The sequence below is a fragment of the Saimiri boliviensis genome, chromosome 10, assembly GCF_048565385.1.
Source record: "Saimiri boliviensis isolate mSaiBol1 chromosome 10, mSaiBol1.pri, whole genome shotgun sequence".
Lineage (NCBI taxonomy): Eukaryota > Metazoa > Chordata > Mammalia > Primates > Cebidae > Saimiri > Saimiri boliviensis.
Window position 1 is genome coordinate 12077521 of NC_133458.1, and position 14320 is coordinate 12091840.

Here is a 14320-nt window from a genome sequence, read left to right on the forward strand (position 1 = left end):
CTTTCTTTTTCTTTCTTTCTTTTTTTTTTTTTTTTTTTTTTTGAGACGGAGTTTCACTCTTGTTACCCAGGTTGGAGTGCAATGGCATGATCTCGGCTCACTGCAACCTCCACCTCCTGGGTTCAGGCAATTCTTCTGCCTCAGCCTCCTGAGTAGCTGGGATTACAGGCACGCGCCACCATGCCCAGCAAATTTTTTGTATTTTTTTTTTCAGTAGAGACAGGGTTTCACCATGTTGACCAGGATGGTCTCGATCTCTTGACTTTGTGATCCACCCGCCTCGGCCTCCCAAAGTGCTGGGATTACAGGCTTGAGCCACCGCGCCCGGCCAAAATGTAAGTCTTTCTAAGCAAAGAAGAGAAAACTTTTCACTGCAGAGAGTTCTCAGATGTTATTCTACTAAATTAGCATTCAAAATTTAAATTTCTTTTTTTTTCATTTTTTCAAGAAAGGTCTATTATTCCTTTCAATAAAAATAAATACAATCTAAGCATTTCTTGACATTTCTAATTTAATGAAGGGCCGAGGAAATAAAATGCTATGTTTCTTGTCATTTTTCTCAAAAGGCTTTGGAATAAACTTGTTCAGTGATGACAGCATAATAATGAAAAATGTCTAATGAAAACAGCATTCTGACAAGTTTTCAAATACTTATGTGGAAATAAGAAAAGCAACGCAGGCCATGAGAGGGCTTAATGGACCAAACTTAGAAATAAAGAAAATAACCATGAAGCAGCACAGAGTAAGGATATTTGTGTTGAAAGTGGCATGGGAGTAATTAGCAGAGACTTGCAGCCCTATCAATCAAAGTCAAAGCAGAGAGATATGAGTAAGTCAGGTAAGTTCTTCTCCCCAGTTGCTCTCAGAGACACTAGGCAAATGATAGTTATGTGCTCTGAGATAAATATTCTGGGAAGAGGAAATACATTTCTTCATGTATATTAAGAGATATAGAAATACATTTTAATTTGAAGAATTTTTTTGAGAATGGAACTAGAGAAAATATTTTTTAGATTAGAGCACATAAAGATTTCTAGACTATTGAAACAATGAATATTTTAAACTAAAGAACAATGAATATTTTAAATAATTATGCTAATTGTATTTATTGAACATTTACTATCACAAATAAGCTGTGCTTTATTTATTCCTCAATAATCTCACTTAGGATTCATTCTCAACGGATGAGATTCATATTAATAATCCTAGTAATTTAAAGGAAAAAATTTAATGAGTTACACCCAAGATTAAAAAACCATAAAGTTACCAAAGTTCAAACCTGATCCCACATCTATCTCCAATATTCGTGATTTTCTCCCCTAGTTATATTTTCCTTGAATAGAAATAATGAATATTTAAGATAAGTAAACACTATACAACAAACCCCAATATTTTGCTTTAAAAACTGTCTGACTGATCAACGTATGTTCCTCCTCCCTATTTTGTAAAACTGTATCACTACTTCCTTTCAAATCAGAAAGTATGGCTCAAAAGAGAAGATCTGGAAATGTAAGAATAAAATTAATTAAATGATCTGATATCAACCTAAGAATAGACCAATCAATTAATCAGAAAGGGCAATGCAAAAACATATCCTATTATATATGTAGAAGGAGTTATACAATATATAAATACTTATCATAAATAAAGGAGAAATAATAAACCAAGAAATAAATGTAAAGATTATACAAAAATTGGTATGAGGACAACTATTTGATAATCAATTTTGATCATTATATTCCACAACTGAAGGAGTAATTTCTGATAGACTAATAATTAAATATAATGAATCAAATCATAAAACAGAAAAAATAAAAGTAGGTTAATAAATACCTTTGGTGTGTAAGAAGACTAAACTTAAAAACAGAAAAAAAATCACAAACGAAAACAAAAAATAATTTCGAAAATGGAAACATCTGTATGTTCATAAATAGCAAATAGAATGCAAAACATTTTCATATAGATATATATTCTTTAAATATTTGTGTAGATTTGCAGGTCCTCCAACTTCTTAAAATTACAACATTTCTTTAGGAGGCATAACTATCTTTATTAATTTAAAGATAACATCATCTTCTTAATGTACTACCATTCTATAATTTAGTTAAGAAAGTGAAAGCAGAGCAATATGTAGTGTTTTTATGATGAATTAATATTTTATGAAATAATATTTTAGGATCAGCTAATACACTGATATTTGTGTTCACTTTACTCCAAAAATAAGATCCATGAATCCAGTATCAATAGTTTGTGCAGAGTTTCTGAATACTTGTTACAATATTAATGTCTCTAGATTCTTAATTTATTCTACTCTATTTGGGTATCCATGTTTTCCATGTTTTTAGGTTTTGTTTGTTTGTTTGTTTGTTTGTTTGTTTTAATCATTTTCTTCTTCCATGAATGTTTTAAGATAGAACTCAATTTTGATAGATTTTTTTTAGTTTAATTACTTGATAGTTTCAGAGCCATAGGCATACAGGCCCAGAGAAAAGCATTTTTTCCCTACAAATGCAAAACCACCATGAGCTTCACCACTGCCTTTCATATGGTAAAAGTGTTCTTTTGATATATTAATTGAAAAACATGAATATATTAATTAACCTTTTTTCCACTAGAGTCATGCTGTTGACAATATTGTTTTTAAAATGATTTTAATTATACTATATGCATTTCTATTTTGCAGTGACATAGAATTAAGCTTTTTTCTGCTGATCAACAGATCTTTCTCTTCCTTAGTTTATATAGCTTTCAACGTTTATTTTTATTTTTTATAAATCAATGATGGTTTCTAAGTCTCAGAGTTCTTGATGTTGTGATAATACTGAGTTTATCAAAGCACATCCAAATGAAGATAAGTGTCAATCAATCACGTTTTTGAGAAGCACATAAATTTGGTCCTATAGTTTAAATGAAATAAAAGAATTTTATCTTTAACATTTATTACATTTCAATCTTGGGTGATATAGTCTAAATCAAAGACTAAGGAACCATTAACAAACCATTAGAGGGATTATTAGGAATATTTTTATTTTGTTATTTATGAATGGAAATGCAGTTCTATAAAAATGCATTTATTTCATGTTTAGAAATTTTTGATACTTTGATTTATTTCTTTGCTGTCTTGTTTGCCCTGATATCAGCAACGTAACATAACTTGAGAAATTTTCTATTGATAAAAGAATTTCATCTTTGTAAAGTTATAATCTGTCCACACATCTTCATCATGATGACATGCCTAAATTCCACTGATAAAGGAAGTACTGCAGAGGAGAGAGAAAATTAGGTAATTAAGATGTGCATCTGCTATAGGGAAAGTGTTTCTTTGCTTTTGTTTTTCAGATTTTAATTCAAATAAATATACAGGACACACACACACACACACACACACACACAAAGTACTCAATAACTTTTGAACAATAGATGGATAAGTTGAGTGTCTCAACATATTTTACATTTTATTAATCAACACATAATTTATGGTCATATTTACTTATCTTACAAATAAAAATTAAAAGAGAAAACGGCAGCAAAGAATATGAAAACAAAATAGGGATTCTGTAGAAAGAGTCCATAGAATAACCCATATCAAAATTGTTATCATATTATCTTTGAGGAAGGCCTGAAAGATTTTCCATTAATGTTAATATATTTGTTTAAAGCATGAACTAAAGCATTACAAAACACTTATTAACATGTTTTAGTCCTAGCAGAAGCCTTTGTTACACTTAAGAGCAATTAAGGAAAATTCTCTTAATCTTCTCATAAGAAAATGATGCTTAGAAAGTAAAAAATAGAAAATGTTTGTTATAACATGTGAATGTAATCTATTATTAAGGACATAGTACAACAGATCAATGGTTAGCCATTAACTGGTAATTGGTAAATATGTGCTTAGTTACTGATCTGACTAATTTAATTTCTTAGAAAAAGACAGTGTCATTACTGTGATGCAACAAATACTGAGTTTCTATATGCTGATTTGTTCATCAATCAATAAAAGTGCTTCAGCATAATATAGTGAACATCTAAAGTAAATTATAGTATAATATTATTGACTCATCTACTCTTTATTAATTCTGTCCTTAAGTATATTTATTCCTAATGGTATACAGATTATTGAATTCAATTATTAAATATCTATACCAAATCTGTTGGCATAGAAAATCATTCCAAGCCTGTACTTTACACTTACAATTTTTTAAATCAATTTAGTAAATGTTTTTGTGCATGGTCTCTGTTTCAAAACTGAGGACAATTATGACCATTCAGTGTTTTTACTCAGTTCTTACAAAAATAATGAGTGGAGCATTTTACGTGCCTTATCACAATTAATCCTCACAAAAACCTCATGAGATACATTATATTATTGACACCATTTTACATCTCAAGAAATTGACATTTGAATAAGTTAAGTAATTTTCCCAAGTCGTATTTATATTTATATTTTAAGTTCTGGGGTACATGTGCAGAATATTGTTACATGGGTATATATATGCCATTGTGGCTTGGGGCATCCATCACCCTGTCATCTATATTATGTTTTTCTCCTAATGCTATCCCTCCCCTACCCTTCACCCCTCAACAGACCTCAGTCTATGATGTTCCCCGCCTTGTAAAATTTCAATCCTGTTTTGTTTAAATTCAGTGGGAGCAAACTTAACCACATTTTGACCATTAGGATTTTAGGTGGTATTGTTATCTTACTAGAATATTTTCATTTATACATAAATAGTTTGAAATTTTAGGGAGGCTATCGGATTCTTCTTAGAGTTATGGATTGACTTTAAATTCTGATTGCTCGAAAATGTGTTACAGCTCTTATTACACAAGGGCAAAATATGGGCTATGATTCTCTAGCATATATCAACCATATTGCAAAACTTCCTCTAAGATTTAGAAATAGATTTGCGGAAAACTGTCTTTCTAAAAAATGTTACATTAATGACTTAGGCATCTTCATGCAATGAGTTATTAGAAGTCTTTCACGGTCTTTTTAGGTTAGCACAGTGAATAATTCAGTAAATTTTCAAGATAATTTGGTGGCTGGAGAAAGGAAAATTTTACCATGAGCAACAGCCATGCTTGCACATGTGTGTTCTTATGAACACAACGGTTATTGTTGTCTGGCTAAATAAAGCTTATTTTTATGTGATGGCCTAAGTAGAATAATTTAATCCTTATCAACATAACCCAGTATCTCCACAAGGGAACAGGCCTGTATGGAACCTTTTGTTTCTTTAGACGCACCTCATTTTAGAGGACTGAAGAGATAGCAAGGAGATTTTGAAGTCTATATGTATATTTAAATGCCTTACCTCCTGATATAGTTTGGATGTGTGTCACTGCCTAAATCTCATGTTGAATTGTCATCCCTGGTATTGGAGGTGGGGCCTGATGGGAACTGACTGGATCACCTGGGTAGATTTCTCAGGAATGCTTTAGCATTACCCCCTTGGTGATGTCCTTGTAATAGTGAGTGAACTCTCATGAGATCTGGTTGTTTAAAAGTGTGGCACCTGGACACAGGGAGGGGAGCACTACACACTGGGGTCCATTGGGGGGAAATGGGGAAGGGACAGGGGGGTGGGGAGGTGGGAAGAGATAGCATGGGGAGAAATGACAGATACAGGCGAGGGGACGGAAGGCAGAAAACCACACTGCCATGTGTGTACCTATGCAACAATCTTGCATGTTCTTCACATGTACCCCAAAACCTAAAATGCAATTAAAAAAAAAGTGTGGCACCTCCCCCTCCACACTCTCCCTTACTCCTGTCTTTGCCATGTGATGAGCAACCTCCTGCTTGGCCTTCTGCCAGGAGTAAAAGCTCCCTGAGGGCTCCAAGGAAGCTGAGCAGATGCCACCTCTATACTTGTACAGCCTGCAGAGCCATGAGTCAATTAAACCTATTTTTTTTAATAAATTACAGTCTCAGATGTTTCTTTATAGCAGTGCAAGAATAGGCTAATGACATTTCTTAACACTCTTTCATACTTTGGTTCTATGCAAATAGTGAACATTAGTTCTAATCACTAAATTTCACAGATGAACCTCTTTATGTAGAATTAACTGTCTTTGGTTCAAATCCTGGAATTTGTGAATTTCAATTTTTCACACTTAATTCAAGAAAAATAGTATCCATTTTGTCTACAAGGTCATTGTGAGAAGTGATAATATATATGTATATATACACATATATATATAATTACATATACATTTAATATGCATAAGTGTAAGACATTATTATTATCATTCATATATAAATACACATTAATGTATATAAATATAAGGCATTATTAAATTATTAATTAGTAAATATGGTTATGATTAATATTTCTCATTAGAGAAATGCTCCCTCTCTGAAAAAAATGACTCATTTAACTTTTATTTCAATGTATTAACTTTTCTATATTAGACCTAGTATTTATTTATTCATATATGACTTACAATTAATTTTATTTCTGCAAAGGTTTGAGGTAGCTTACAATGCTAAAGGTATATAAAACAAAACAGGAAATAATATGTAAATAAAATTCTACTATAAATAAATTGGAGGTTGATGCACTCTCATTCAGTTAATCTAGATAAATTCATTTCTGTGGCTGAGCAATAAATTTAGGCAGGAGCTTCCTGGAAGTCAAAGAAAAATTTGAAAACCAATAGTTAATATAGTTTCATTATTTAAAAGGAAATAAAACAAAAGTTATACATAGTAGGTGCTCAATAAACTTTATTAAAATGGATAAAATGTGTTATATAAAATATTTTGATGTTAATTTTTATATTGCTCTTTTATAAATCTAATGAAAAAATGAATTATAACCCAATGTAGATAGATCTTGGGGAATTTATCATATATTTTAATTTTTAAAATGTTGTTTCCATTAATCCACTTTAGATAACTTCCAAAAAAGATTAATGCATTTTTCCCTCAGATATGTTGCATCTCATTTTGGAAAATGTTGGAAGATAACCTGGTTTAGTGTGTGATTTGGTTTTCTAGTGCTTGACTGATATGTGATATTTACAAGGTGGGTTCATAAACTGCTCATCAACTTTGACTATAAAACACAAGCATCAGATTTACCAGAGTTGATTTGAAAATTAGGAATCTGACATGAAATCTGTCTATATACAGGATAACACAGCACTGAGGTATGTTGGAGAGAAGTCAGATGATTGTGAGAAGATTGCTTCAGTGTTTATACATCAGCACTTAATGGGATTCTCCCTGTTATCGTATCAACCGTAACTTTTTTTTTTAACTGAGAAAACTGTGCCTATGAGTTGACTGACTATTTCAGGATTATATGATTGGTCATCTTCCCTGTGAAGCTACTGGTATTTTAATCATTATATTTTACTGTGGAATGAAAATCTTTGCTTTTTATCCATGGAATGCTAAACCTCAGCAGAAAATGAGAAAGAATTTTGATTTGAAAATAGATCACCAAGGAGCACTATTATCCAGTTATGTATAAAGCTGGTGCTGCAGAAAAAAAAATCAAGGGTGAAAAATGCCACTGGAACCACAGAATGGAACATACAATTAAAAAGACCTATATTCCAGCTTTACTAATTTAAATGTAATAATTGTTGCTACTCATAATTCTGTGAGTTTTAAATTTAAATTTTTCCAGACACATATCTACCCTAATCTACATTTTACTGGAAATGTTATTGCCTGCTTTAGCATGTGACATGGTTTTGCTGGGTCCTCATCCAAAATCTCATATTGAATTATAATCCCCACTTGTCAAGGGAAAGACCAGGTGGAGGTAATTGAATCATGGGGGTGGTTTCCCCCATGCTTTTCTTGGTATAGTGAGTTCTCACAAGATCTGATGGTTTTTTAGGTGTTTGGTAGTTTCTCCTGCATTCACTTCTTCCTGCTACCTTGTGAAGAAGGTTCCTTGCTTCCCCTTTGCTTTCCACCATGATTGTAAGTGTCCTGGGGCCTCCCCAGCCATGCTGAACTGTGAATCAATTAAACCTCTTTCTTTTATAAATTACAGAGTCTCAGATATTTCTTCTAGAAGAATGAGAATGCATTGCTACAGCATTATACTCTCATGTTTCTTCCTAATGTTTGAACTGCATTCCGTCTATAGCACGTTGTGACTGTAGTTTTTTTCTCACTCATTAAAGCAAATGTTAATACTTGCTTATTGCCAATCACCTAATATCATTCCTATAATTATACAGCTTTTTTTGTGCCTCGCTGTGGTTTTCTCTTCAATTCTATAATTTTCGCAATCTCTTTGCTCCTTGTCCAACATTCTGACATTTTTCATGCTTTCATTCCAACCTAAAGCTCTTCACGTTGTGCTCATGTATCTGATGCCAAATTAGAAAAGGTATTTTTATGGTAAAACTGTGTGTAATAACACAATTGTCTCCTTGCTCATTCATATAAGTGCTCTGTTAACCCGCTTAAACATTATACTTTTGAGCAACAACCATTCGTTCCTGATGTCTATTTCCTAAAGATGGCCAGTTATACTATCAATCCTTGACTAGGAGAATAGCTTTCTGAAAATATCTATAACAGAAGATATGCACTTACCATATTACAAGGGTGACCTCTTTGTAATACTCTCTAGGGTCTTTATCAGGCCAGAATAGAATCTGAGGGAATGACAGTGTAGAGTTAAATTTTCTATGTCTCTCCTTTTGTAAGTCTATATAGAAAATAAAAACAATCATATACATCATCTTGCTTTTGGAACAAAGACAGATACTTAGATTTGAAACTGTAGTAGATTGCTATTACAGTGTACAACAACCATTTATTTTTATTTACAACCATTTATTTGTATTTAAACACCTGGTATCTGAAAGGATACTTATTTCTCACAAGTGCTAAAACACTTTTATGCTCAAATAAGTTTAGGTAATTCTGGGTTAAAGAAAGTTAAACTAGTAAGCATGGGTTACTTCAGAGACTTTCATATGCTAATATGTTTTGCCCTCATATTGGCATTTCCTAAATGTATTTAACATCAGACATTTATGTGCATGCAATGGAAAATGCTATTTCAGACACTTGCTAAGAGAGCAAGAGTCATTACTCTTTCTTTTCTCTTTTAAGTGAAAGGTCTTAGTTTGTACGTAAAGATCATGTAAGTTATGAATTGCTCTAAAAAACTGAAGACACAATGTAAAGTATGTTAGATCTCATTATTTTTTCTAAATCAAGTTAATTGGTTCAAGCCACCCATTCAATGAAGTTAGCGAGAAACTCCGTATTTGTCACTTTGTATGGCTACCTTTGCCTCCTGTGTGTGAATCTGGACAGAACACTGGTCAGTGGTGTTCTACTGAAGTGCTATTTGTTCACTTAAAGTGGTGGCTCCTTCGCGAACATTCCCTTTTTGTATCAACTCTGCCTACACGAATCTTTGCTGGGTTCCCCGGGTTAAAGTCACAAAAAGCCACAGACCTTCTCTGCCAAGGTCCTGCTTCTAGTAGAGTTATGTGGATCGCTGCTGTGTTTGAACAAACCTGGTGTCATCACCTCATTCTAAGGGCATCAAATTGTCTTTCTCCGTCTTGTTTTAGGTCCCCCTACTTTTTTTCTAAATATAAACTTTAGTACTTTCCCTTCATACAATTTAGCTTAATAGTCTAAAATACAGAAACAAAGCCTCTCAAATCCTATCTAGAGCTCTTTCCTACACCTAATTGTTCAACCCTAAAACATGAAAAACTGAACTCTCTGAAGAAGAAAGATAACTCAAAACTCCCTCCTGTGGGGTAAAAAACAGAAAATCACACCGTAAAATTTCTAAGAGACTAATTAGTTAATTAATAACTTACAACCTTATTGATAAAGCCATCTATCTTGGGGGTCAATAGAATGGAATTTGGTATATAGATGCCATCATATCAAGGGTTCAGAAGCTTCCCCAGTTCCCTGGAGAAGAAAATAAGAAAATGTTCTATTAGTTTGATTAATTTGCTGTGCCCATCAGTTAAGAATAAGATTATATTTAGCTTCCATGAAAAGAAAACCTTTATATCAGAGGTCAAACATATATTTCTCAGGTTTTTATTAATATGCAGCATGACCTATCCTCAGATGTTGTCATGTTGACATTTTTTTAGGAAAAGCAAAGCCATTAAAATATGACAGTGTAGCATTCCTCTTTCAGGCTGGTAAAACAAAGACTTAGAAAATCAATTCATATAAGACAATTTTCCCATACACCATGGAATACTATGCAGCCATAAAAAGGATGAGTTCATGTCCTTTGCAAGGGCATGGATGAAGCTAGAAACCATCATTCTCAGCAAACTGACACAGAACAGAAAACCAAACACCACATGTTCTCACTCATAAGTGGGTGGTGAATAATGAGAACACATGGACACAGGGAGGGTAATATCATACACTGGGGCCTGTCAGGTTGTGGAGGGCTAGGGAAGGAATAGCATTAGGAAAAATAGCTAATGTAGATGATGGGGTGATGGATGCAGCAAACCACCATGGCATGTGTATACATATGTAACAATCCTACATGATCTGCACGTGTACCCCAGAACTTAAAATATAATTTAAAAAAAACTATCATATCGACGAATTTTAGGCTTAGGCAAAAATAGAGTACCAGGAATAATGTCATTTTACAAAAACACACATACACTTTCATATGAACTATGGATCAGAGAATTTTGGTGGGTAATTAATATAAGTCCATAATTGCTTATAAGAGAAGTCTATATATCAATGTCTTTGCTAATTTGGTCTTTATAAGAAGGCTAAAAACACAGAGGGGAGAACAGCTCCCTTGAACTTGGGCCACTTACAGCAGAACTGCCATGCTGTATCCACCTCCGTCCCCACGGCCCTTGTCATTGTGATACACTCCTGACTTTCAGTGGGCTGAGAATTTTCTCATGCAGCTACTGTCAACGCACCTGAAAACACCACAGGTTGGAAGTGCAAGAGAGATCATGACCACTTGGGGAAAAAGGGCATAACAACCCCAGATCCCTTATACCCCAGAGAAGATGATTCTGATGGGAAACTTTTCTAAGGATTCTCAGTTTCCCAGTGGGATTAAGCTACAGATGTACTGGTAATTGACTTGATAATGTGTTTTTAGTTGCCTTTCCTTTTCTCTCTACATCTCTACTTCCCTGCCAAGTAAAGAACTTGGCCTGGGATTCTTGTCTAACAGCCAGCTTCCAGGAGAGCCAAATGAAGGCTGCACTCTGAATAAACACCCACTGTGAAAGTCAGTGGAGACATTCTCTGTCTTGTGTCTGCTTTTCAGGCACTCAAGCTGAAAATAAAGGTCATCAGGAAAGTCCCTCCCTTCACCCTTCCCCAAAATCTACCATTCTAAGATTCCCTATTAAAAAAAAAAAATTTTAAGATGCAGAAAGGAAGAATAAGTGAAACTATCTGATTTTTTACCTTTAAAAAAAAAAATTATTAGGGCTGGGCGCGGTGGCTCAAGCCTGTAATCCCAGCACTTTGGGAGGCCGAGGTGGGTGGATCACGAGGTCGAGAGATCGAGACCATCCTGGTCAACATGGTGAAACCCCGTCTCTACTAAAAATACAAAAAAATTAGCTGGGCATGGTGGCGCGTGCCTGTATTCCCAGCTACTCAGGAGGCTGAGACAGGAGAATTGCCTGAACCCAGGAGGCGGAGGTTGCGGTGAGCCGAGATCGCGCCATTGCACTCCAGCCTGGGTAACAAGAGCGAAACTCCGTCTCAAAAAAAAAAAAATTGCATTTTAGATTTGGGGGTGCATATGACTAACATGCAAGATTGTTGCATAGGTACACATGTGGCAGTGTGATTTGCTGTCCTCCTCCCCATCACCTATATCTGGTATTTCTCCCCATGAGATTTTTCACCTTTTGTTTTTCCTCCCCTTTTTATAGCTTTGTTCTCTGACATCTTAACATGTATTTTCTAACTACAACCATTTCATTGTGTCTCAGTAAATTAACGTGACTTTGTCTCTTCCTTCTCAACTGTCTGTTCTTGCTTTCTTAAACAGACTATGCTGAAAAAGGTCCATAGTTTGTCCCAGGTGTTTGCAAATGCTTATTGTACCTCTCCAAGGAATAAATAAAAATCATTAAAGAATTTCAATGTTATCACAGATGTACTAAATAGGAAATCAAGCAGAAGGACCCTCAACTCATGCTAAAATGCTCATTTTCTTATGTAAAAACTGTATGTGGCATTGCTACCTGGTAAAGGTATAGTGTAGGTATACATTTGATATTTCAGGATACTCTGCATAAATTAAGATGTGAGTTTTCAACTCAAAGAGAGTAAATGGTCACAAAGTATATTCGGAAATGGCTTGTGTCGTGCAGTGAATCGCTGCTTCATTATGTTTGAGCATGGCAAAGAGCAAAGGCTCTCCATTATGCTTGAAAAACCACTGGCTAATTATACTATGAAAATTCAAGTTGTTCATGAGGTAAATAGTCAGGTTTGCCTCATGGTAAGGTAAATTAAGTTACCTTCTGAGAATTAAGCTCTTTGATCAGTCCTTTATGGCAGAATCAAATCTACAATGAAACGTTCCTGTCTTAAGTTCTATTCTTAGGTAAACTATAATAAAAAAAACCACTTTCTTTGGATTTTTTTTCAACTGAATATATTTCTATATTAGTGCTTAGAGCACTTTAGTGCTCATTTGATAGTATTTTATCTAGAAATGTTTGCAGGATCAATTAGGACTGTATACTCTAACATGTAAATTAAGTTTTATAACATATAATCTCTAAACCGCTTACATCCTAATTATTATGTAATAGAGTGAGAGACAGAATACTTAAGTGGGTTTTTGTCTGTCTGTCTTGATTGGACCCTAAGGGCCATGTTAGAAAAAAGCATGGCTTTCCATATTCACTTTTGTATCCTCAATGTCACTAGTAGAAGGATCACTACACAAAGGCACCAAGTTTCTGCTAATTATACTTTATTTTGTGCCCATTCTACATTCGAATACAGGTACCTTGCTTTCCTATAAGTCAGCAGACATGGGAGTGAGTGGATACTATAAGCAGGCTGATGCTTAAAGATGATGAGCCTTAAACAAAGAAGGAGGTGTGACTAGTTGCTGCCAACAGGACTGATAAATGCAATAGAGTAGAACTCCTCACAGTACTGATGGAAAACAGGTTCCCTCCTGTGTCTTACTAAGGAGATGTGGCAAAGAATACCATTTTAGCTTCATCTTGTTTCTGAACTGAGGCCAAGGTGTATCCTACTTCCATGCTGCAGAGTTCGAACTTCCAGCTTGCTTGATCCATATCTTTTTTCCAAAAAACAAAACAAAACAAAACAAAACAAAAAAACCCGCAATTACTTGAGATAATCTGAGTGAATGTATATTTCCTGCAATCACGGAGCTTAAAAGACTCACTAGCTGACAATTACAAGGTTCCAGGTATTATTCTAGGATCTTCAAGCTGTATTGAGTATATTAACTTTTTATTTTTGAGGCAAAGTCTCACTTTGTCACCCAGGCTGTAGTGGTACAATCTCAGCTCACTGCAACCTCCGCCTCCCGGGTTCAAGTGATTCTTGTGCCTCAGCCTTTCAAGTAGCTGTGCTTACTGGCATCAGCCACCATGCTTGGCTATTTTTGGTATTGTTAGTAGAGACAGGGTTTCAACATGTTGGCCAGGCTGGTCTCTAACTCCTGACTGAAGTGGTCCATCTGCCTCGGCCTCCCAAAGTGTTGGGATTACAGGCATGAGCCACCACACCCTGCCAATACATTAATCTTCACAAGTACATTGTCAGATGAGAAATACTTTATATGACCTGTCTATTTCCAAAACTAACAAATAGTGGAACCAGCATTCAAAGACAGGCCTACATCACTCCAAAGTCAAGCTATACTTGCCAGTTACAGCCAATTACTACAATTGTTTCAAAATTTTTCTTTTCCATTTATTTGCATTCTTTATTCTTTACCCATACAAGAAAGAAAATAATAAAGTACATTTACTATCTATAAACTGCAACATAAATTAAGGTGCTGATTATTACAGAGAAGTGAAACTGGATAGTTTCTAGCATTTTGTATCGGCATATCAGAATTTTTTTTTTTTTTTTTTTTTTTTTTTTTTTTTTTTTTTGAGACGGAGTTTCGCTGTTGTGCAATGGCGCGATCTCGGCTCACCGCAACCTCCGCCTCCTGGGTTCAGGCAATTCTCCTGCCTCAGCCTCCTGAGTATCTGGGATTACAGGCATGCGCCACCATGCCCAGCTAATTTTTGTATTTTTAGTAGAGACGGGGTTTCACCATGTTGACCAGGATGGCCTCGATCTCTTGAC

The 14320-nt window shown here is 34.6% G+C and overlaps 1 protein-coding gene and 1 pseudogene across 2 annotated transcripts in view; both read right to left on the minus strand.

Moving 5' to 3' along the window:
• CNTNAP2 (contactin associated protein 2) overlaps positions 1-14320 on the minus strand; it is a 2246749-nt gene that overhangs the window by 2128496 nt on the left and 103933 nt on the right. The window lies entirely within an intron of this gene.
• The window catches only part of LOC101050662 (argininosuccinate lyase pseudogene), a 70176-nt pseudogene continuing 55857 nt past the window's right edge, over positions 2-14320 (minus strand).